Here is a 23205-nt window from a genome sequence, read left to right as displayed (position 1 = left end):
GGTTAGAAGCAGACATGCTAGCTGGAAGTAATGCTGGCCTCTGAAAACGTGGTGCCAGACAAATGTTTTTGCAAACAGAGTCTTTCTCTCAGGCCCTTTCTTGGAACTGCACATCAGTCTTAATACACAAGAATATTAGGTCATCTAGGTGCCAGCCAGTTCATCTTTAATATGTTCTGAGAGGCCTTGCCAAAAAATTACCGCTTGAGTCTCCTGGTTCCAGCAGAGTTCAGAAGCCAACAATCAAAAGAGAATGGCAGCTTGTAACTTCAAGCACACGAGGCACTGGTCAGGAAGCCCTGACAAATCTTGGGATCCCCATCATAGCGTGGGGGCAGTGCTAAATAGGGAATTGGTGTTCTCCTGCAAGGCACTAAGATATTCACGAAGCTGGATCTCAGGGGAGTGTATAATCTCATATGTATCAAGACTGGTGATGGGTGTAAAACTGCATTTAACATGCATAATGGACATTATGAATATTTAGTCATGCCCTTTGGGCTTTGCAATGCCCCCACAGTTTTCTAGAAAATGGTCAGTGAGATCTTGCATGAGCTCTACAAAGATTCCTGTGTGGTCATATATTTAGATGACATCTTAATCTTTTCTCAAACACTGAGTTCCCACCACCCAAATATCTGCCTAGTTCTCCAACATCTGCGAAGAGCTACCTCCTATACCAAGTTGAAAAAATGTCTTTTTGAACAAGAGGAACTTCCTTTTTTGCGATACATAGATTCTCATGATGGATTTCACATAGATCCTGCCAAGATGAATGCTATCAGGGACAGGTCCTGTTCTGAGGAGCTCTGAGCTCTACAAAGATTCTTAGGATTTGCTAATTACTATTGTCAATTTATCCAAAATTACTCCACTCGCTCCACTCACTGCCCTTACCTGCAAGGGTGTCAGTACCAAAGATTGGCCACCTGAAGCTCTAGAAGCATTACAGAACGCCTTCATAGATGTTTTTGTTTTTAAGTCTGTATAAGCTCTAGATTTTAAAATCTGTTACAATAAAGAATGGACATGATATAACACTGCCAATTATGTATATTTTTATGAGCTATGTTACCGTTAAGTCTTGGCACTAGTTTAGCACTAGAATTTATTTTCTGTTTCCAATATTAATATTTGTGCCTTATTGTAAACCATTATGATGGTACCTAACTTAATGACGGTATAGAAAAGTTTTTAAATAAATAAATAAATAAATAAATTTGCCTTGGCTGGATCCAACATGACCCTTTGTTCTAGAAGTCTATGCCTCTTCACTGGGCTGTCCTTAGTCAACACACCCCAGAGGGAGCCCTCCGGTCATTTTCCTTCTTTTTTTAACAAGTTTTCTCCAGCGGTGCATAATTATAGTATCAGAGACTGAAATCTTCTGGCTATCAAATTAGCTCTCTATGAATGGTGCCTCCTACTCAAAGGAGCTCAACACTGAGTTACAATACATACAGACTATAAGAACCTCGAGCATCTACATCAAGCTCAGCCACTGAATGTAAGACAGGCCCATTGGTCTTTGTTCTTCACTCGCTTCGACTTCAAATTGCCATACTGCCTGGTACTCAAAAATCAATGAGCAGATGCCCTCTCTTGCTCCTTCCCGATGGAGTATGTTCCAGAATCTCCCAGAGACATCATCAACCTTGCCAGGATACTATTGGCCACTAATGTAACTGTCCCTCCAGGGAAGGCAGTCATACTGTCCAGACTCCATGAGAAAGTGTTAAAATTGGCCCATGACTCACATGTTACAAGCCACCCTGGATGGGAACAAACTCTTGAATTGTTTCAGCAACACTACTGGTGGCCCAAAATGAAGCAAGACATCAAGGCCTACCTGGACTCATGCCCCACCTATGCACAGCAAAAAGCACTGCAAGGCTGACCCTGGGGGCTGTTACAGCTGTTGACAGCCCCTAAGGAACCCTAAACATACTTGTCCATGGACTTTATTGGGGACCCAGTCTCAAACAGTGCCACCTTGATTTGGGTGGTGGTAGACTGATTCTCTAAGATGTCACACTTTGTTCCCCTACCAGGGCTCCTGACTGTACCAGAACTGGTGTGTTTCTTCGTTCTCTATGTCTTTCACCTGTATGACTTTCCTAAGCACATATTGTCTGATAGAGGGTCCAATTTACTGCGCAAAATTGGTGCTTTCTCTGCAGGAAATTTGGCATTACACTTGATTACACCACAGTCAATCACCCGCAAGTTAATGGACAAGAAAAATGCACCAATCACACCCTCAAGACCTTCTACCACTCATACGTTCTCAAGTGCCAGAACAACTGGGCTACGCTGCTACTGTGGGCCAAGTTCTCTCATAATACCCAAGTCAATGTATCCATCAGAACTTCCCCTTTTCAGCTGGTTTATGGGAAACAACCATTTCCTCCCCTGCCACTGCCAGTGACAGTGCCATCACAGCGGCTCAAATCTCTGCCCAGGAATTACATGAACTATGGGAACGAACCTATCACCTGATCAAGAGAGTCGCTGACAGAGCCATGAAGACTGCAGATGCCCATAGAAGGCCAGCTTCCCAGTTCAAAATTGGAGAAAATGTATGGCTGAGCACTGGCATTTGCACCTGCGGCTCCCTTCCATGTGCTTGGCTCCATATTATGTCGGACCTTTCCCCATGCTCTGGCATACCAATTAAAACTACCACTGACATTGAAGATTCACAGTGTTTTTCATGTATTGCTACTCAAGCCAGTGGTACTCCCATGGCCCTCTAGGGCACTAATCTGAACCACAGGATGTGGCCTTCGATGGAGATATCATAAACGAAGTCAATGAGGTGTTGGACTCCTGCTGCAGGGGCAAAAGAATTGAATACCTTCTCTCGTGGAAGAACTACGGCCTGGATGAAAACTCCTGGGAGCCAGCCTCCAACATCCTGGACTGCAACCTCCTCAGACACTTTCACCATTGTTACCGCCAGAAACCTTAAGCCTCAGGGAGGGGGCTTAAGGGGGGGTACTATTATATTTGGCAGTCCACAAGCCACAGACTGCCACACTCACTTCCTCAGCTAGGGACTCCTGACATGCTCTGAGCGGCAGACTGCCGCTCACCAATGTGGCAAGATGCCACCAAACTTCCACATGGCTTACGCTACTGGCTCCTGCTGATACCCCACTTCCTAGGCACACATGCACATGTGCCAAACCTTATCCCTCTTAAAGGGCCAGTGGCGGGAAATGCCCCATGACACCAGATGATATCATGGCATAAGCCCTATAAAGGGCTCACTAGTGCCTGGATTCAATGCCTCAGCAACAGGTCCCACTGCTCCTGTGTAGTGTGTTGCTACCTGATCTCATCTTCAGCCCAGCCTTGTCTTCAGCATCTCATCTTCAGGTCCTGCATGGCCTTATGTGCTCCTCCTTGTCCAACCCATCCTTCCTATCTGTCCCTTCTTCTCTTTGGAAAGGTATCTGGATTGACCTCGGCCTGACCTCAGATTACATTTGACCACTGCCTGCTCTCGGACACATTTGACATTTGCCTGCCTATGACCCTCCTATCCAAGGACCTTCTCTTCGACCATCAGCAGAGACCCCACCTAAGACCTGCTGGACCTGGCACCCAAAGGCTCAACCTGAGGGGAACAAGGACTGGTATAGGCAAAGCTCCAGCTGGGTCTATGCTTCATCCGGGTCTGCCTGCTGATGATGGGACCCTGCAGATCTCCTCCCTGCAGGGTGTGCCAATTCTGCCTCAGCCTAAGGGTCCACAAATGTAATAATTAACTGTCATTATATTGTTGTTTTCTATGAGTGTTAAATTGTAAACTGACCTGGACTATTGTTTAGGAAGTGACGGGATAAAAATATTAAACATATTAAATGTCAGAGCATGTCTCAAAAAGATATTTCATTGCCAATGCCAGCAAATCCATATCACCGAGCATTTCATCAGCATGTTCATTAGCAATATCTATAATCTGTACTTGTGCAGGGTACAGTGATATAAAAAAAAACACACTCTCACCGTTACAGTCCAACTAAAACATCCCAAAAATAGCTACATTATGGGTTCATTTAAAATCTTTTAAACAAAATGCTTTCTCAGCTCAATGTAGGGTTTATTCATACTCCCAACCAAGAGTTACAAGAACTCTCCTCTCATACATCATCAATAAAAAGAAAACCCTCTATCTAATGGACTAGAGTTGTGTATTACTTCTTTACTTATTTCTGGAATGTTAAGCATTGCTTTGGAATTGAATGTGCATCAGAACGCCTCTGGTGAATCAGAGGTATTTGATATCAGAGCCAGTTGCTTTCTTAGGGGCCGATACAATATTTTTGCGCAGAAAGCGGGCGCTGAACAGTCAGTGTCCGCTTTCTTTAGGGCACCATGCAATATTTAAATTAGGGGGTCGCATTAGCAAGGAGACGCTAGGGATACTTGCGTGCCCCTAGCGCGTCGGCTGACTGCCGGTTAGGGAAACTGACACCAAGTTTATCAGTATCGGTTTTCCTAAACGCCACACAGCCAGGGATTCAGGAAACGGATGCTTCTCAATTGTCTGTTTCCTGCACCTGACAGCCGGCGCTTTTTTTTGGTTAAATTACTTTAGTTTTTCCTCCTACTTAATATTGCAACGATATTAAGTAGGAGGCAATACAGAAAAGAAGTTTTTTTCTGTGCTGGTTTAAAGAACACTCAGCTATTAACGCCTGCTCTAGGCGTTAATTTCTGATCACTAAATGTGCATCCTAGACACATACTTTTTTTTTTTTGCATAGGGAGTGAATAGCTAATAGCCTCATTCACGTGCATTTGCATGTGATGAGCATTATTAGTAGTTTCACTCCGCATTGGACGCGTGTTGTAGAGCTGAGCGCACTGTATTGCATCGTCCCCATAGTGGTTAATAATATCACAAAAGCTATTTTCTCAGCTATACACAGGAGGAAAACAGCTTGAAATGACAATGGGGGGTATTATAACATCTTTTTATACAAAATACATTCCAGTGTGCTATGCCCAAAATATATAAGGTTGCAGAAAAAATGCAAGTTTTATTGCCACTGCTCATTTATGAAGGAAGGAGTTTCCATAATTAGAATGTCTCCTCTCTCTCTCGATGATAGATATCTATGTTTTACAACAAAATGGATTTCGTCATCCTATACTAGGGGCTCTTCCTTACCCTTTCCAATTCTGAGCAGAGTGTCTGCCATGGGTACTTGCCCACCAAGGAGTGCCAGAGCTGCCTTGAAATGAAGGTAATACTGTGGCAGTAAACGAAAGAGTATCCATCTTCTATTATAATTACTTCATCTCTTTCTGAATTTGGCCTCACAGCAATTATGTATAACTACTGAAATTCAATATGTATTTTAGATATTTATCTTTTATTAGTGACTTTTGCAATTGTTTGCTCAAAGAAACACTGAAGACTAGGTTCAGGAGAGCATACAACTGCTAACAAAAAAGTCAAACAAAGAACTATTCTGTTTGTTTGTGATAAGGGCAAATCACGTGTTCTGGAGAGTTGTATGGATTGGTATAGGAATAATTACCTTTCAATGATCTGTGTGATGAAATGACTAGGTTGTCTCAATCCAGTTCCCAAATGGACCAGGTGCTGACACCATGAACTTAACAGGCACTCACAGGAGCTTTGACAGATAGCAAGGGGAATGCTAATGACTAAAAGACCTTTTGAGGACAAAACTGAAGCGTTACAATGCAGGAATGTCCACTATTCACTACTATATGTTCAGTGGGTAAATGCAGAATTTCAGTTTTGCGATATTACAAATATGGCAAGGAACCTGAAAACAAATCTTTTCTGTAATTAAAGGTGCAATATACTACGTTCCTTATATCACTGCCAAGGGCAAATCTGTGCCAACGGTTTCAGGCAATGTTTACTGTTATTTGCATCCAGCGATGTACGGAAATGTCAGCAATTTAACAAAAGGCATTCCTTTACTTTTCAGCAAGAACCTGCACTGTATATGTAAAGCCTTTAGTTAGTAAACCTGCTGACAAGAAATGGCATTTGAATGTGAAAATTCAGTGGGAAGATGGGGTGGGAGTTTGGCTCTGGTTTGATTTTATGTGTTGCTAGGCTCAGTCCAGTGGCTCAGTGGTAGTGCTATGTGCTGCCATGTGGAAGGACCTGGGTTTCATCTCTGGCTCCAGTCTTCTAATGCTTGGGTTGGCTGGTGCCTGGGTTGATGCTGAGGCAGCACTCACAGTCCTTTGGATGGGGGCAGGGGATGGAGGGCAATTATCATCTTACAATGGTGACACATAGGGGTAAATTTTCAAAACCTTACGCACGTAAATCCTAGGGATTTATGTGTGTGGCTGGGCCTTTGAAAATTTGCCCGGCCATGCACGTAAATCCCCGGGACACGTGCAAATTCGGGGGCCTCAGGAAAGGGGCGGGGAGGGGGTGGGGCCCGGGGGGTGGGGCATGGCTAGAGGCATACGGCACAGCGGCCATTTGACACTGTGCCAGGGGATCACATGCCAGCAGAGTGCCAGTGAGTGCAACTTGCTCCTGCCCCAAGGCAGGAGCAAATGGTAAGACAAGGATTTGGGGGGGGGGGGTGTAGGATAGGGCTAGGGGGCGGGAAGGTTAGAGGAAGGGTAGGAAGGTTAGTATAGGCGGTAGGGAAATTCCCTCCCAGGTCGCTCCTAAATTGGAGCAGACTGGGAGGGAACTGCGGAAGGCCGCGGGCGTTGGCGCATGCAAGTTGCACAAATGTGCACCCCCTTGCATGCACCAATCCCTGATTTTATAACATGCACGCACTAGCGCACGCATTTTATAAAATCGCGTGTCCATGTGTGCGCGCCGGGTAGCGCTCACACATGGTTGCGCACGCAAGTTTTTAAAATCTACCCCATGGTCCATGACTGTAAGGTACCAGAACAAGCCCTGGACACTGACAAAAACTGTTGTGGCAATGACTAGACCAAGTACTTTTAGACAGGATATAAAATAAGGGAAAAATCCCCAAGTAGTTGCAAATAAAGGCTAATGGTATCGGATCCCAGTTTAGTTTTGAGTTGGAAGCCCAAATGAGCAGGAGGAAACTGGTTCACTACCTCCCCAAAAAATTATGGGGTACCATTTTTAAAGTTGTGCATTTTGATGCAAAGTCCATGGGTACCTTTACCTGTGGGCTTTGTTCCGTTTCAAGAGGAAAGTACATGCATTCTTGCCCTTTGAAAAATGCCCTGGGAAAAAGAATCCATCCAGAGAGATTTGAACCTGCTTTCTCTGCGGATAATTTTCCTCTGAAAAATAAAGCACCTAGACTTGAAAATACAGAACTAGCTCATTGTTGCATTTCCCACCTTTTTCCCAGCCTTGGGAATGCCTCCCTTCAATAATAAAAGTATGTGCATTGTGGCATTCGCATGTGCTTTTAGCCACAGATAGATAGGGAATTCTATAAAATCCCTTTTACCTGGGTAAATAGCCATTTACAAAGGTAAAGGCTTTTGAAAATGGCTTTCTCTATTTGCTACCCAAAGCCACTGCATCTTGCATTTTTAAGCACATGAAATATAGCAAGCCTTTCTGGATGTAAACAGAAAGCTTTGCATGCACAAGAGCAGACCCTGTTAAACAAATTTCCTATGTACATTTTACAATATGCACATAAAGAAACATGCAATTGGTCTTCTATGCTATTTCATGCCATTTTGAAAAGCAGAAAAATAGTATGTAATTAATAAAATTTAAAAAATTCACTATTCACGTCTCATGATGATAAGGAAATTTAAAAAATATTAATTTAAACAGATATTGGGCTGTACATCTCTTGGTAACATGCTGGAAGACACATGCAGTTTATCTGTCAAGCTAGCCAAAAAATTCAAGAAATAATTAAAATTGGTTGCACAAAAGCCAGTTCTTAACTGTCATTAGTGATCTGAAATGCGTGAAGTAATAAAATAAGGCCATGCACTTGGCACCATAGTCATAGGATTGGTGAATAACATGAAATCTCACAAGTGTCAGTATTAACATTCATATTCCATGAGAGATGACATACTTGGTACATTAGACAACAATGTAGCCTAAGAAATGTTTATGGCCTATAGCAATACAACCTCAACAAATAATCAGCTCTCATAATAATAGATCATGGGACGATTACATTCTGAAAAATAATGACCGACTGGTCAGTACAGACCTATCCAAGAGGTCATTGCTGCTTTTGTAAACAAGCAAGAGGTCCAATCCGATTCAGATGGGGAAGCAAGATGGTGGCGTGAACCGGGTTGTGGTAATACTGATGTCAGTTTCTTTTGAGATATCTTAAAATGCCACCTAAGAGGAAAGGAAAGATATGAGTCTACCCCTCCAACTCGACCTTTCCATCGAGGCAGCATCTTATCACAACATACACCGGGAAAGCAAGAGAACAGGGGAAGAATACCCCCGCTATGATGGTAGATGAAGGAGCATTGACATCAATGAGGGAAATTACCTTGAGTTCCCCGGATCCTCGAGCTCCATTGGCTGCGATTTCCCCAGACTTCCCTCTGTCTCCTATGAATCGGGATGTTGATGCAGATTCAGTGACTCCGGAGGGAGGGGAGCAGAGAGGAGGAATGCCCTTGACCCTCTCGCTTCTCGCGGGATCTTCGGAGGCTCCAGGTGGCGTGGAATCGAAAGCAGTGCTAGCTACATCGACCCTAGAGAGGAAGCAGGAGGTATGTGCCACGGTTGCATCGGGGGAAATTTTGCTGGAGGAAAACTCTTTGGAGAGGAAAATGGGTGAGTCTACCCATTTTCAATTACCTCTAAACCTCCTAAACCAGCAATAGTAACTTTGGACGCAATATGGGACCTAGTAGCTGCTCTGGGTAGTTCTTTGCGGGATCACAATACAAAGCTGGACAATTTCAATATTAAACTTGAATCTTGTGAAGTTCAATTAAATGAGATTAAACCTCAGGTGGACTCTATGGAAATAGCAATGCAGAAAACTCAGGATTGTAATGTTAAACTGATTAATGGTTTAACCAGTGTCTTGCATAGACTAGAGAATTTGGAAAATTACTCAAGGCATTTAAACTTACAATTTTTGAATTTTCCTAAAAGTGGGTGAGATTCCCTCTATAACTTAAAAAAAATATTTCCTTGAAATTCTTAAATTTGAAGAAGAAAAGACTCCTTGTGTTAGCAAGATGTATTTTCTACCTGTTTCCACTAAAGAAAGAGTCTCTATGGACAATCGTCCTGAAATTCCAGAAAATCTAACTCAGTTTCTGGAGGATTCAACGGCTGAGTTCTATGAGCGTGCAACTCTCCTGGTGTCATTTGTGTCTGAGAAAGAATTTAGTGAAATCATGAGAAAATATTTCAAAGTTATAACCTAGAGATCCATATTCAGAAACATTTAGCCAGATAACTCAGAAATTATCTAGTTAAATGAATTTTTGAGCACTTATCTAGCTAAATTCTAGCCAGATAACTTTTTATTCAACTAAAATGTAGATGGATAAGTCAGGGGTGTTCTGGGGACATAAGAGGGAGGAGCTGAGTTATCTGGATAAGTTATCTGGTTAACTTTGATATTTCCTCACTCCAAATCACATAAAATCTTCACTGATGTGTACTGTGCTGTTTGTACCTCTGATTGTGCAGGTAAAACTGCCCCCCAAACCCTAGACCACCATCAAAACCTCACCCCGAGTTCTAGATGACCATCCTACAGTGGTATAAATAGTTGACTAATATGAGAGCTTTATAAAGGCTCTCTCTCTCTCTCTTTCTCTCTCTCTCTCCAAAAATCAGCCCACTTGAATAAATTTGCATACTTAGGGGATCATTTTCAAAGGCTTATTGTGAGTGATAGCATGCTGGAGGTGGATTCAGTGGTTTCTTTACTGGCGGAGATAAGGTTAGTAACGTTACTGTTGCCAATAGCACCACCTTTCACGGTGGCGCCATTGGGTGCGAAAACACTGCAGTAGTGTGAAGGCTGCTGGCTTTGGCAGGCCCCCCCCCCCCCTCTGTTTTCGCTGGATTCACCATTCTGCGATAGAATGGTGAATCCAAGCCTTAGCTTGCAATGTAATAAATAATACCTAGTTAGGGCCCTAACACATTTTGATGGATGACCCTGCTTGTTTGGCTTGCTCTATGTATATTGTAACATAAAGAGTTTCTAGTACAGTATGCGAAATGGAAACATTTTTCCAAGGCTGGAAGTCTCCCTAGCTGCATTGTGACAACAAACAGACTTTCCAAATTCTACCAAACATTTTCCCCTCCTCCTCCTGAGCCCCAAGCCATATGATCTAAAGGAAAAACCAAAAACCTGCTTCTCTGAGGGGAGTCACTAGGCTCACAGAACTAACTCAGAAGTTTCAGTTAGTGACAAAATAAAAATAACACTGAAATTAAATTTCTTTGCTTAATCAGCTAAAAAATATGGCCTTGTTCTTTTCTTTTTCAGATTGGTGTTACTTCACTACACTAGATTAATATTGCCCACAGCGATAAGAGCTGGGCTTCTAGCCCACACAGCAGGGAAAATACTCTTATCTGCCAGCAGCATGCTTTTAATAAAACAGGATGTTGGCCTATTACCAAAACAGATCCTGAAAGCAGGATTCTATTATATACTGCGTGAGTGTGTGTGTATATATATTTTTCCCCTTATGAATTACAAATAATTAAATGCAATAAATATTTTATATTTATCCTTAACATGACTGCTAGGCATACATCAGTTTTCCTGCTTTAAAAGAAAGTAAATGTCCATCATTCTCTAAAGCTTAATTTGTGGACTCTGGTAGGTTGTGGACTCAGGGCTTAGATCATTTCTGGTCACTAAAAAGGCAATGACCTTGGGAGCCAGGCTCTGTAACCTTTAATCTGTGGTTCCAGGACTGTTATTCAAAACACTAGTTAAATTTTTATACATTTTAATTTCCTAGAAGGGGTAAATGTGACAAGCTAGTGCTAAGTTCTGGTTTGAAGGCTACTGTAATGGACTCAGATGGGGAGAAGCCCTATTGATAACAGGTCTTTCTGTGCCAGCTCCAGGCACAGCAGAAAAGTAATGGGCTCAAATACCGGGGAGAAGACTGACAGACACGCATTGCAGGGGGGATGAGTCACAAGTGGCAGAAAGTGGAGGAGTCTTCTCGTCTAGCTCTCAAACAGCAGGGGATCCATTTTTACTAAGGATGGATGTATGTGAACATTGGTAAGAGAAAGAGGAAAGGACAAATCACCCATATTCTCTTGATTCTCCTCCAAACTCTAAACATACTCTAAATAAAAAAAATTGTTTATTAAGAGTTAGAAAAAAAGTTTAAAAAATGTGAATTCTTCTGAAATGCTGAATAAGTTACAGGTTGTAAGTTGAACTCAGGGAGGGCAATTTTGTAATATCGCGGGTAATTTCTGTGGCAGATACATGCATAAAGTACACCAATTTCAAAGCAAATTTATGTAAATAAGTTTGCTTTGCAAATTATCCTTAAGAACATACACAAACTAACTCGCAAAATTTGCATGCATACATTTAAAAATAAAAAGTGTGAGGATAACTTTCAAACAACTCTGTGTGGCCCCATATACATATATATATGGGCATGCAGAGATCTGCTATAGAATTTTTAGCCTGCGCAGAATATAAAATAAAAAAAGAAAGACGTGCTATGTAGGAGAATCCAAAACGTGTTATCACTCATGCACACAAAAGAGCTACTTTTCTGATAGAGAATCATTACTGCAATATAAACAAAAACCTATGATCTCCGATCTCACATTCACAACTCACACCTTGGGTTAGGCAGATCCTTCTCAAACATTGGAGTGTTCTTAGTCCACATTCAATATTTCATAGAGCCCCATGTTTGTCTACTCAAGAGGCCAGAACATTAGACAACGAGTTATTCGAGCATCACATTCAGAATCAAGACCACCTGTCACCTCTGGCCAAACTCCGTGTGGGAAATGTTCATTTTGTGCACAAGCACACCAAGGCACCAGTTGGAGTGATCCCACTACGGGATTTCAAGTTAAGCTCACATGCGATGTTAACTGCAACACTGATTTTGTCATCTATGCCCTTCAGTGTCCCTATCCAAAGGTTTACATTGGGAGGACCAAACGTAGAATCAGGATACGTCTCATTGAACATAAATGCAGGATTAACAATCATGATCTCAAGGCTCCAGCAGTTAAACACTGCATAGACCACGGACATACATTCAGTGATTTTAAATGGGCAATAATTGAGCACATACAAGTATCATGGCGAGGAGGAGACAGAGTCAATTTATTGAATCAAAAAGAAAATGCTTGGATACATCGTCTTAACATCCTAGAACCCTCTGGCTTAAATGATAAAATAGAATGGTTTTCCCTGATTTAAGGTTTACCATTTTTCGCGATATTTAGATTTCTGACGTCATGCAGACGTCAACATTTTTGACACAGAGGAATCCCCTTTAAAAATGGCCCGCTGTCAGTGTCCCTCGCACCCGCTAAAGGTATGACAGCTTTTTTACCGTCGAGTGCCGTTCTACAAATTCACAGTGAGTACCTCCGGTTCCATAATAGCATGGATAAATAGTCTTGGTGTCTTTCCTTCAAGCTAATTAGCTCTTCTGTATTTTTTACAAAACTTTTGCAGCTTCTACGAGTGGTAACATTGCCACCGCTTCAAATACCCCTAACAGGGAATAACGGGGATTTTTTGCAAGCGCACCTAATTACAGCTTATTATGCATCATTTTCAGTCTATTCATTGAAGAGCAGCCTCCCGCTGCCTTGTCACGTAGCAAGTATGTATTTATTTCCACAACGGCAGGGGAGAAGATAAACAACCAGTAAGGGCTGTATAACATAATCTGGGTAAAAACAAATAAGCATGGGTGTAGCTTGCTTATTGCGGCGGTTACTACCCCTACTACCTCTAACTAATCAAGCTAGATATTTCACTTGGATGCAGCTCCATCACCGCTCTCTACATTAATGGTGGGGGTGGAAGGGAATTAGAACCAAGAGCTAAGAGAAACAGATAAGTATGAGAGAAAAAATGAGGGAAGCTTGCTGGGCAGACTGGATGGGCCATTTGGTCTTCTTCTGCCGTCATTTCTATGTTTCTATGTTTCTATATGTTTCTATGCAACCAATTGTTAAGTGGTTTTCAATAACTAAGGGAATTCTCTTATCAATTGATATATATTTTTTTGCACAGATTTATAGTCATTCCAGTCACGTTATAGAGCAGCCTCGGCCGCCGGACACCCTGGCAGTCACAAGCCCATGAAGAAGGAGCTTTTTGCTTCGAAACATCTGGATGTCGGCTATACAATTCTCGCCAGAGTTTAAATGCATCCATCTGACTTCATCATAAGATAAGTGGCATATCGTGACACATAAAATTCAAAGTAAGTGCAAATAAACAAGTCAATGTCAATATTTAAAACCTCGCAAACACCATTGGTGTGACAAAGATTAGAAACGCAAACACCATTGGTGTGACAAAGATTAACAACAATGATCAAGGTACCTAATGATTTTTAAAGCCTTAGATTTACTGGCTTACAGACACGATAGCTACAATTATACAGCTACGTATGAAGGTACACTCTTGATCATGCTCAGAATTCTCCTACATAGCACGTCCTTCTTTTTTTGATTTCGATTTCTTGCTATCTGTTTTGGGTCTCATATTAAGCATAATATAAAATACGCATATGCCCGCACCCCAACATATGCGCACGTTTCAGTACATGTGGTTTGATTCAATTATTATAATCTGCCTTGAAGTTATTCTTGGTAAAAGGCTGAATATTAAATGTCTATGTAAATTATCTAATATTTGCAATGCATTGAAAGGGCGTATTTTCTCTATTTTATAAATATATGCGTGTATATTTTACATGTGAAAAAAACATAACTTGTACGCATAAAACCCTGATTTACACGTGGAAGTCAGAACATTTAAAATATGCACGTGTACTTGAAATCACCAGTTCGCTGATACCTCCGCCAGTTCACCAAGACTCTCCTACTACTTCATCCTGAACTCCCCCCAGTTCACCCAGACTTACAACCCAAAATGTGAGACAACAGACGAGTCCCATATCAATTGCCTTAGTTAATTAGCAGGTGTATAATTACATGAATAAGCTGCCTAATGTATTCGCGTAAATCTTTTAGAAAATAGGAACTTGCATGCCCTTCCTTGCCCTGGAACTTGCATTCCTCTTGGCGCCACCCTGGAATGCCCCAACACTGCCCCTTTTTTGTGCAGGTAAATATGTGCATGAAACTGAAAATCTGCCCATACTTAGGTTGTTTAAAGAACAGCATTGGGCAGATTTTCAAAGCCCTATGTGCGTAAATCCAGGAGGATTTACGTGCGTAGGGGGGTTATACGTGCTGGGTCTACTTTCAAAAGGCCTGGCAGTGTGCATAAAGCCCCAGGACACGTGTAAGTCCCGGGGCTTGAAAAAATGGGCAGTCCGGGGGCGGGGAGTGGGCAGGGTGGGGAAGGGGCATGGCCAGAGGCCTCCGTACGACCGCTGGGCTGGGGGATCACGAGCCGGCACTTGGCTGGAAAACCAGCTGGTCTCCCCAAGGGCTTGGTGCGCGCAAGTTGCACTAGTGTGCACCCCATGCATGCTCCGACCCCTGATTTTATAACATGTGCGTGGCTGCGCATGCATGTTATAAAATCGGGTGTACATTTGTGTGCGCCGGGTAGCATGCACAAATGTAGGCCGCGCGCGTAGGTTTTAAAATCTGCCCCCATATATGTGCATTCAAGCTACTTAGGCACATATATGCAAATATTCCTTGCATAATCCATCTAAACATTTGCTTTTAAGTGTGTACATACCAGCTCCATGCCCAACTCCAGCTTCAGAATGCCTATTTTGTGTGCACATAAAAGTATGTCAGAAATCAGATTAAGCAAAATACTTTTATGCATACAGCCCCCATGCAGTTTGCTAACACTTCATTATGTTGCGCTTCCCGGCCACGTTGGTGCCGTGGCTGGGCCTGCTTACCTGGCGTGCCCGTCTACCAGCTCCTCACTTGCAGCTTCCGCCAGCGCTGCTCGTCTGCAGCATCCCCGGGCGTCTCCAGGCCCATCGGGGCCTTCCTTCATGCAGCGCTCCTTGCCATGGCATCAGCCCCGCCCCCTAGCGCACGGGCGTGCAGAACTCCTGGATATTTAAAGGGCCAAGTGTGGGAAACCCATCCGCGGCGCACCCGATGACATCACCTGAGCCCTGTGCTAGTTTGCCTCTGTTCCAAGTGTCTCCTGTTCCAGTGTCTCCATGTTCCTGTGTCCTTCCCAGGTAATACCTATCCAGACTGACTTCTTGGTACTGACCTCTGCTTGCCTGACCATTCTACTGTCTGCCGCCTGGAACTGACCTCTGCCTGCCTGACCATTCTACTGTCCGCCGCCTGGAACCGACCCTCGCGTGCCTCGACTTTGCATGGACTGGTATTGACCCTTGCTTTGTCTGACCTCTCTTGGACTGATACTCTGGCTCTGACCCTTCCGCTTCACTCGGACACTCTGTTCTGGCCCCCGGTGACTTTCAGGCCAACGTATTTGGATAACAACCACGGCTTCCACGTGCCTAGATCTGCAGGCGCTGCCTGTCTCATTCGGAGGACTTCTCTGAACTGTTGCCTTTCCGAGGTCTCCGGAGCTTCCGGTTCAGGTCTAGCTTCACCACTCTGCATCAGCCGTGCACCCTTACTCGTGGTGGGCACACCTCTCTGATACCTGACCGGGAGACCTCCGGAGGCCCACCTAAGTCCAGGCGGTCCGGGTACCCAAGGGCTCAACCTGCGGAAACCCCGGACTGTTATTGGTGAAGCTCCAGCTAGCCTCTGTCTCCTTGTGTGCTCCACATCCTGGTGGCAGGCGTTTTCTGGGTCCCACCAGAGGGCCATATCAATCTTGCACCAGGCCAAAGGTCCACCTTCAGCGCAACACATTATTGCGCATAAGCCCATATTTTTTTACATTAATGGCTTTGTAAATTACCCCTTAATGCAAAATGTATAAACATTGATATTTGTATGTCTTTCATACTATTTATATGCTGCAGGGAACATTTATATTCCCCTGACACATCCTATAAAAGGGTGGGGATATAGCAAGAGGAGGATTCCAAAAATGCAAAAAAAAAAAACCCAAACAAAAAACTTCTAAATGGAAAGTACAAGGGAAAAATATTAGTGACAAGCATAGCCGGGTCAAGTATAAAATCTCTGCTGAGCAGACTACATGGGTCTATTGGTCTTTATCTGTCTTCATTTACTATGTTTACTATGTCTTGTCTGAGTGATTAGTAATAATTGCAACAGTTGATTGCTGGGTTCAGTACAAAAATATTAATTCTGCTATCATGGCTTCTACAAGCAGAAAATTAATTAGTATGGTGAGGGTACAGCAATTTTCTTTCCTAAAGTTACACTCCTACATATCTAGCTAGACTCACAGAATTTGAAAAAGCAACCCAATATGGGTATAACATTAATACAGAGCATTACACCATTTTTTTAGCCTACTTAACCCCTACCAACTTCTAGGTTTCCTGCCAAATATGAATCTGCTTTAACCAATACGCCCTCTAATTTTTGACAGGCTATGTGCACAAACGTTCTTTTGTGCAACTTTTTATAAACTGAGTTGAAATTTTGTGCACTGAGACAAGTGTGCCTGAGCAAATATAATGCAGATAATATTGGGATTTTGAAAGTGTTTTTAAATAATTGTCTTAATGAAAATAATTCTACATTCAGTTATTTCAGCATATCATTTGTTTTAAATAAAAGAAACATCAAATACAACAAATTAGATGTCATATTTCTTTTATAAGTAATATAATTATATAGTAAAGATATATACACTATTAAGCCATTTTATGTGTACTTGTACACACATGCACATAGATTAGAGGGAAGTGGCTTTAATCCTAATAGCATATTTATGATTTGAAAGTGGGGAAGGGGGAGAAGAAGATGGAATAAGTCAAAATGGAGAAGGCCTAAAGCTGAGGCACGTTGAGTCTTTATTCAGGACAACAGTGATTTTTATCTCCATTTAAGGCTACCTGTTCCCCAGAAGCTCAACAGCTTATTCATCTCAGAGACATTCGGACACATAGGGGCCTAAGCAATAAAAGTCACACAAATCCAATTTCAGAGTGGGCTGACAAAAAAAAAAATGAATAGGCTCTTTGGGGAGGGAAAGGAACATGCAAGGAGGTTACTCATGGAGGAAAATAACTGCCCTGTCTCAGAAGGGCATAGGCATCTAACTATTCTCTCCCTAGGACTACACTATAGTATAGGCACAGCAATGGTTGCAGCACACAATCTGCTAGCTGCTACTGCCTTAAAGCTCATAGACATGAACTCTGCATTCAAACAAAAACAATTGGTCAGTTCAAAAAAGCTTTTGAAGCTCATACTGCTCTTCAGCCTCAAGCCTCTGAACGTCTACAGTGGTTTTTAGCTATACTAACAATGTCAATGAAAGCAGAGTGTGTTAAAATTAGGACAATTTTCAAAAGGGTTAGGTTCCTAACCTTTTCACTAGGTACCTAAATTTAAGAGCAGGCAGGGCAGAAAAGTAAGTGCTTATTACTTATATTCTAGTATGGCAAACTCACAAGTAACATACAGTATGACAAAAGAGACCAAATAATTCTACTCAAAATAATGCAGATATATAGTAATTGGCAAAGAATTATTCAAAGACCATCATAACCATGCAAAGGGACCACATTAATAAAATTAATGTCTAGTGTCTTAACCAGCGTGAGGGTTATAATCATTGATCATTGTTCTGCAATTGAATATAAATGATGCTACTGAAATATTTTTTGAAAAGTTTTGATATGTACGTAAAAATTCCTTAAAAGGAACTTGAGACACTTATCTGAAACAGCTGCTATAATGGTAATCAGGTTAAGTGATGTCACCAATACATTAGAAGAAAACCAGCCAAAGCCATCTAAGGACTGTCTAAGAATCCAGTTTCAACGATGTCTTCTGGGGACTTTCTAGTTCACTTAGTTCAGTTCGCCCAGATACACAGCCATTTAATAACATGTGTGCACATATGCACGGATGTTATATAACAGCCAGGGCACACACACATATGCATACAATTTTAAGTGGGCATGTCTAGGCGTGCAAATCCCAATACTACTGCATAATTTTCTCACTCCTCTGTGGTGGAAAAATTAATGGAGTCTCTGCTGAAAGACAGGATAGTGAACTATCTATAATCCGGTAAGTTGCTGGATCCAAGGCCACATGGAATCACCAGGGGAAGGTCCTGTCAGACAAATCTGATTTTTTTGATTGGGTAACTAGAGAAACTGGATCAAGGAAAAGCACTCGATGTGATTTACTTGGATTTCAGCAAATCTTTTGATATGGTCCTGCATAAGAGACACTTGGGAGTGGGCGCCAAGGTGGTAGAGTGGACTACAAACTAGTTGACTGACAGGATGTTGCGATCCCTCCTGTTGCTGCGCTACAGGAGGTATCTTACCTTCCTCCCGGAGGCCGCTTCGAAGCCAGGGCCTCTCCTGTGCACCATCCGGGACTTGCTCCAGGGCCTGGGAGGCCTAGCTGTCCTGAGGCCTGCCTGTGGCTTGCATACCTGCGTTTGGACTTCCTGTTGGCGACGCCCTTCTCCTAGGGGCCGGCCCTCAGCTCTCTACCCTACTTATAGGGCCAGCGAGGGGCGGTCCTGGCAAACTCCTCCTAGGGAGTTGCCTACAACCTCCAGTATATAAGGACTTTCTTGTCACTTGCAACTTGCCTTCGGATCAGGCTCTACAGTTGCCTGTAACCTTCTCCTCGATCCAGGTCATCCGTGGTCTTGCCTGTGTTGATGGTGCCTTGTCCTGTTTTGATGTCTGTTCCTGTAGCCGCCTGATCCTGTTCCAGTTCCGGTGGTTCTGCCCTATGTCCTCGTCTGGCTCCTGAGCCTTCTGGCCTGTTGGGCCCTGGTGTGGCCAACAGGAGGGATTCATCCCCCGGGCTCTTGAGCTTCTGTTCCTGCCAGCCGACGGGGCTTTGGATGTCATTGGTCCCGGCATCGGAGTTCCTTCTCGACTGGACCTTTCCTGGTGCTCTCCCGCTCTCAGCGTGGTCCGCAACCAGCCTTCCTGGGCTGTGTAGGGTGCATCTGGGACGGGGTAGTCCGCGACTCAGTCCCACGGGTGGGCTGAGTAGGGCGCCCTGATGGACAGTGCCATGTCTTCCTTCCAGCCCTCTTCTTCGATGTCTGCACTAGCCTTTGTCTACGATGTCTGCACCTGCCTTGTCTACGATGTCTTCAGTGTAAAGGACTCTGTCTGCCCTTGCCTCTGTCCGGCCTTCCGCCCATTGCCGTACCTAGCGGCAGGTCCGAAAGGGCCGGGAACAGTCGGAGGACCGTTCATCAATCAACTTCCCAGTGTTGGTTGCCATGGGCGTGCAGGTCCGGCTGAGGGTCAGACTCCCCTCCTTGCTCCCTGCTTTGTACCCGCCTGGCTCTCCATGCCTGCCCAGCTCACCTCCCACGGTGTGGCTTGGGGCTCCTCCTTGAGTCCTGCCGTGGCCCAAGGGCTCACCACCCGCTTGAGACGACCGCGCTCCGTGCGCGCTCGTAACACAGGAGACAGAGTTTAATGTTAAATGGAACCTACACAAGAGAGAATGGTGTTAAATGGAGTGCCACAAGAATTGGTTTTGGGACCGGCATTATGAGCGACAATTCAGAAAGAATAGCAGGTTTAGGGGTCAATTTTTAAAGGAGCACGCGCATGTCGATGTGTGTGTGGTTCCTGGCACGCGCATGGACGCGCCAATTTTATAACATGTACGTGCCGGCACGTGCATGTTATAAAATCTGATGGCCGTGCACACATGCATGCCGGATTTTAAAATCTGGTGCACATGTGCAGATGGCCTGTGACTTACGTGCACAGGAGGGGGGATTTTATAACCTATGCGCTGCGATGCAATTGGGCTTCCCTCAGTTCCCTCCCGGTCCGCTCCAATATTTCTCTCTGCTTCAACAGTGGGGTCAGAAAGAGGAAGTGGATTCAGACAACAGCTAATGCTAGGCCCCGCATTTTATAGTCCATGTTATGGAAATGCAGACATTAGGGGGAAAGCACAGGACTTCTTCTATGGCCAAGTCCAAAAACAAAGCATGTTCAAGCAGCCTTGTCTAAATTATTATGAAAGGTTCTCACCCCGTATAAATGTTGCTAGTTATGGGTTTAATAGTTGCTTGATTTTTATTGAAATTTTTACTACCCTTAACATAAGGCTTGGGTGTAACCTGCATGAAGAAGCAGTTACTACCTTTAACAGTAACATGGGGGTAACTTGCTGGGCAGACTGAATGGACCATTTGATCTTTTTCTGCCATCATTACTATGTAACTATGTAAATCAGGTATTTGAAAACTGGTGCACATCCATGCCATTGCCAATTTCATCAGTTTGTCTACCAGTTCACCCAGTTAAGAGCTAGGTACTCCAAAGTTCCCTGGTTTGTAGTCTGACCCCCGCCCCCCCCCCCCCCCCCCCAGTTACTCCAGACCCTTTAAACCCAGCAGAAATACCTAATTGTTTTTATTTTTTATGTTACATCTCCTCCATAGCAGAAGTAAACTTATGTGGCAGTGGACCTGCCCAGGCACGTAAGTATTTATGCGCACATCTCTTGTCCATACCAAGAGCGTGCCCAGACCTCGCCCCTTTTTGAATCAAAGTGAGATCTGCGCGCTGCGGGACATATGTGCGCATCTGGGCAGCTTTTAAAATTCAGTGTTCACGTGCGAGCCCAACTTGTCTGCACATCTCCTGATTTTGGTATGTGCAAGGCTTTTAAAATTCACCTTTATGCACGTAAATGATTTTTAAAATTTGCTACGGTAGTATGTTACATTTACACATGTAACTCCTTTTCAAATTACCTCCTAAGGAGATAAAAAACATGCATATGTTTGATCTATACATCAGTGGCATAGCCACGGGTGGGCCTGGATGGGCAGTTGCCCACCTAATTTGGACCCAGGCCCACCCAACTGGAACTGGAAGAGAAGCGCCGGAACTGCAAGGTCGTCATGGGATCCCATCTCCTCGACAGCAAAGAGGAGAACCCAGGCCCGGCGTGACCAGGTGTGCCATTCCATGCATTTGCACGGTAACGGAGCAGTACACATGGGGAAGCGGTAGGCCGGCGGCAGGAGGAAAGGCTGTGGGTCGGTGGCTGTATAGGATCTGCCGGTGGCCCACGGCTTCTCCTGCTGCCGTACGGCCCACCGCACTGCGCACAACTTATGCTCCCTCCCCTTCCAAGCAGGAAGATCAGTGGGCCATGCAGCCCGAAGATAGCTGGAGGCCTGCAGTAGCAGGAGAGGTCAACTGATCTTCCTGCTTTGGGGAGGAGCTGAGCGCGAGCTTGTATGTGTATGTGGATAAGAATGGGAGCTTGGGTGTGTGTGTGTGTGTGTGGGTGAGAATAGGAGCCTGGGTTTGTGTGTGGGTGAGAATGGAAGCTTCAATATGTGTATGTGAGTGAGAATGGGTGTTTGAATATGTGTATGTGTGAGTGAGAATGGGAGCTTGAATGTGTGGGTGAGAATGGATGCTTGAATGTGTGTATGTGTGGGTAAGAATGGGAGCCTAGGGAGGGGTAAGAAAATGAGAGTTTGTGTGTGTGTCTGCAGAGAATGTGAGCTTGTGTGTGTGGGGGGAGAACATATGAGAGTGAGAGCTTGAGTGTGTGAAGGAGTCTGTGAGAGAAAGCATGTGTGTGTGTGTGTGTGTGTATGTTTGTGTGGAAGGGAAGAAGGCAGTAGTAGAAGAGAGACACTGAAAAGAAATTAGGAAAAGAGCAACAAGAGAAAAAATAGGAAAGAGAGACCAGGACCAACTGATTAGAAAAATACAAAGTTCAGACAACAAAGGTAAAAAAAAATAATAATAATTTTGAGATGTTAGCTGTATTTTCTTTTGGTAAAGAGACGTGTAGTCAAACGTATTAATCCTCTAGTGACTATGAGTTGGTCAGGGATCTCTGTTTCCAGTTAGCTGATTCCTCTCTAGAGCATATTCAGTTTAGATTGCCCTCACTAAGCAAAATTTGCACTTTAGTAAATTAACACCAGATCTTAATACTTATTAAGCAGCATCTAGTTAGCGAGCGCTGACTAAATAGTGTGGAGGGTGAGCATACCACACCATTTAGCTTGAGCTCAGAAATCTCTCATTTGTATATGATTTTCCTTCATTTATATGCACAGATGCATAAATGTGTACATTCCCAAGCTAAATCATTTTTTTTTCACATGCACAAGCTGGCTTTAATATACACACTTAAATATATTGCATGAACCCCATAGTACCCTGATCACAATTACAAGCATGTCCTTGAATTGGTCTGCTTGTGTTGCTATAGTGGGACTTTCCTTCAAGTTACAATTCCACAACTGTTACATGTAAAACGATGTGATGTCCTTCGAATGTCGGTATAAAAAAAAAAAAAAAAGCTTCAAATAAATAAATAAATAAATAAATAAATAAATAAATAAAGGCTTTGTTCTTCTTTTTCCCCTTCTTACCTGCCAAAAATATGAGGAGATTCCAGTGGGAGCCTGACTTTAACTCTGAAGTGGATGTGAGTTTTAAACTATTGAAGTACTGCAACAGTTAAGACTATGGTTGTTTAACCTCCACACAGACCAAAACTGTTCCTGCCCTGAGTAAAACCAATTTCATGCATTTTTCATAAGTTTGGCATCTTGAAAACCACAGTTTGTAGGGCTTTTTACCCTCAAGTTTTCTATTATTCAAAATTGCATGAAGTGTGTCAGTGAACAGTAAATAGCTTTAACACATAGTCTAAAAAAGAAACTTTAGACCAAAACAGTCCTATAGATAAACCATAAAGGTCCAGATGTGCTGCTGGAAAGTAACCAGGCAGCCCTGACATCCTGGGTTCTATCCTGCCCCTGCCCAGTTGAGTCGTTCACCCCGCAATTACACACAGGCACAAAGAAGAGCCTCAGTTATCGCTGGGATGCAAATTGGCCACAGCCATTTATTACATGACCTTAGCAGGGGAATCTAAACTTGGCGCCAAGTCCAGTAACTATCCACAGGGATGGTGCCGATGATTCC

The 23205-nt window shown here is 43.5% G+C and overlaps 1 long non-coding RNA gene across 1 annotated transcript in view; it reads right to left on the bottom strand.

Annotated features, from left to right (window-relative positions):
* The window catches only part of LOC115088731, a 175392-nt gene extending 166704 nt beyond the window's left edge, over window positions 1-8688 (bottom strand). The window contains exons 1-2 of the long non-coding RNA XR_003855843.1: window positions 8493-8688; window positions 8196-8332 (exon numbers count right to left, since the gene is read on the bottom strand). This is a non-coding gene — a long non-coding RNA (uncharacterized LOC115088731). The remainder of the gene's footprint in view (window positions 1-8195; window positions 8333-8492) is intronic.
* Between the last annotated feature and the right edge of the window lie 14517 nt (window positions 8689-23205).

The sequence above is a fragment of the Rhinatrema bivittatum genome, chromosome 3 (genome assembly GCF_901001135.1).
Source record: "Rhinatrema bivittatum chromosome 3, aRhiBiv1.1, whole genome shotgun sequence".
Classification (NCBI taxonomy): domain Eukaryota; kingdom Metazoa; phylum Chordata; class Amphibia; order Gymnophiona; family Rhinatrematidae; genus Rhinatrema; species Rhinatrema bivittatum.
Note: the sequence above shows the minus strand (reverse complement) of the source record. Positions and strands in the feature narration are given on the sequence as shown.